Below are 2,996 nucleotides of genomic sequence, written 5' to 3' on the forward strand. Positions count from 1 at the left end.
CTGGGGCTGGAAGTTGGGATTTAGAGCCGGCCAGCTGAATTGGCTGAGGGAGGTCGTGATGGCATCAGCCAAATGTGTCTCATGTGGTTCAGTCACACCATGCCTGGAGGATGGGGAGTGAGGGGAGGAGGAGCTTTCGGCACCTCCAGGCTGGGTGACACCAATTAAGCCTGATTATTTTGCAGCCAAGTTGTTGCAGTGATCCAGGCGGTTGTGGGACTGGCTCCAGTTGGAAGACTTGAGCTCCGTGGTGGTGACTGCAGTAGTTGGCTTTTTCAGTACTCCCACAAAACAGCAGGTCAGGAAAGCAATACTTCCGATCAGTCAAAACTATAAATTATGACTTACCTAAAGCCAGTGGATCATAATCAAATGGCCACCCAGACTATTTGCAATGCAACTCTACCTACATGTACACTTTACCTCAACTAACCAGTGCCCCCGCACATTGACTCTGTACCGGTACCCCTCTGTATATAGTTTTGCTATTGTTATTTTACTGCTGCTCTTTAATTACTTGTTACTTTTATTTCTTATTCGTATTTTTATTTAAACTGCATTGTTGGTTAGGGGCTCGTAAGTAAGCATTTCACTGTAAGGTCTAAACCTGTTGTATTCGGCGCATGTGACTAATACAATTTGATAGGTCTTGCAGACACGGCTCAACAAGAATAGTTAGAAAGACACCAGCCAACAAGAGTGCATACATCATTTGCATCAGGAACCGACAACTCAATTTACAAAGGTGAGAGGCCAACGAGAATGCACCTGAGGAGGAAGGTTTCCCATTTCGATAGAAAGGAATAAGGTATGACGTGACATGATACATGTCTGTGAATATCCTCAGATGCCACAGAGTTGTCAAGTCACACCCAGACCTGTATAACCTCTATCCCACTAAATGTGGACCCATTTGGGATATGAGAAGCACCTCTGAGCCTAATCTGAAGTCCCTAATGGGTCTTGAGTTCCAGTTGACACCCTTCACCGGGATAGTGTTGCACTGGAGTTGCCTTGAGAAGGGGTCTTGTGGTGGTGGACATAGCTATACCACTCATAGGCTCCGGATTAAATACATTTTGGTGGGAAGTGAAGGATGGGAGTAGAGAGGGGAATCCCCAGAAACCCAACACCTGACACCTATGGAATGGAAACATAGCTGCAGCTTAAACATGAATGCAGGAGAGAACCTAGGTTTGTGGAATGGACCTGACGTGTCTACCTTACCGAGCCCACAAGGCTACTGCAGCCTATGAAATGGAGCTGCATTGGCTGGATTTGAAGCAGGCAGCGTTTACAAAATCGTCAGTGGAAGTGCTTACATCGTATCGTCTGAGAATTCGAGATTGGAAAGCAGTCGTGGTCATCCCCCTCTTCAAAAGGGGGAGACACTCTAGACCCAAACTGTTACAGACCTATATCCATCCTGCCCTGCCTTTATAAAGTCTTCGAAAGCCAAGTTAACAAACAGATCACCGACCATTTTGAATCCCACCGTACCTTATCCGCTATGCAATCCAGTTTCCGAGCTGGTCACGGGTGCACCTCAGCCACGCTCAAGGTCCAAAACGATATCTTAACCGCCATCGATAAAAGACAGTACTGTGCAGCCGTCTTCATCGACCTGACCAAGGCTTTCGACTCTGTCAATCACCACATTCTTATCGGCAGACTCAACAGCCTTGGTTTCTCTAATGACTGCATCGCCTGGTTCACCAACTACTTCTCAGATAGAGTTCAGTATGTCAAATCGGAGGGCCTGTTGTCCGGACCTCTGGCAGTCTCTATGGGGGTGCCACAGGTTTCAATTCTCGGGCCGACTCTCTTCTCTGTATATATCAATGATATCGCTCTTGCTGCGAGTGACTCTTTGATCAATCTCTATGCAGACGACACCATTCTGTAAACATCTGGCCCTTCTTTGGACACTGTGTTAACTAACCTCCAAACGAGCTTCAATGCCATACAACACTCCTTCCATGGCCTCCAACTGCTCTTAAATGCTAGTAAAACTAAATGCATGCTCTTCAACCGATCGCTGCTCGCACCTGCCCGCCCGACTAGCATCACTACTCTGGACAGTTCTGACTTAGAATAGGCGGACAACTATAAATACCTAGGTGTCTGGCTAGACTGTAAACTCTCCTTCCAGACTCCTATTAAAGCATCTCCAATCCAAAATTAAATCTAGAATCGGCTTCCTATTTCGCAACAAAGCATCCTTCACTCATGCTGCCAAACATACCCTCGTAAAACTGACCATCCTACCGATCCTCGACTTCGGCGATGTCAACCTGTACGCTCTCTTTGGCTGGTCCTCGCTACATATTCGTCGCCAAACCCACTGGCTCCAGGTCATCTATATGTCTTTGCTAGGTAAAGCGCTGCCTTATCTCAGCTCACTGGTCACCATAGCAACACCCACCCATAGCACACGCTCCCGCAGGTATATTTCACTGGTCATCCCCAAAGCAAACACCTACTTTGGCCGCCTTTCCTTCCAGTTCTCTGCTGCCAATGACTGGAACGAATTGCAAAAATCACTGAAGTTGGAGACATATCTCCCTCACTAACTTTAAGCATCAGCTGTCAGAGCAGCTTACCGATCGCTGCAGCTATACACAGGCCATCTGGAAATAGCCCACCTACCTCATCCCCATATTTGTTTTTCTGCTCTTTTGCACACCAGTATTTCTTCTTGCACATCCTCATCTGCACATCTATCACTCCAGTGTTAATTGTTAACTTGTAATTACTTTGCCACTATGGCCTTACCTCCTTACTTCATTTGCACACACTGTATACAGATTTTCTATTGTGTTATTGACTGTAGTTTGTTTATCCCATGTTTAACTCTGTGTTGTTGTTTTTGTCGCACTGCTTTGCTTTATCTTGGCCAGGTCGCAGCTGTAAATGAGAACTTGTTCTCAACTGGCCTACCTGTTTAAATAAAGGTGAAATTAAAAATAAACATTAAAAACAACCATGTGACAATA

Source organism: Salvelinus namaycush, chromosome 12, assembly GCF_016432855.1.
Source record: "Salvelinus namaycush isolate Seneca chromosome 12, SaNama_1.0, whole genome shotgun sequence".
Lineage (NCBI taxonomy): Eukaryota > Metazoa > Chordata > Actinopteri > Salmoniformes > Salmonidae > Salvelinus > Salvelinus namaycush.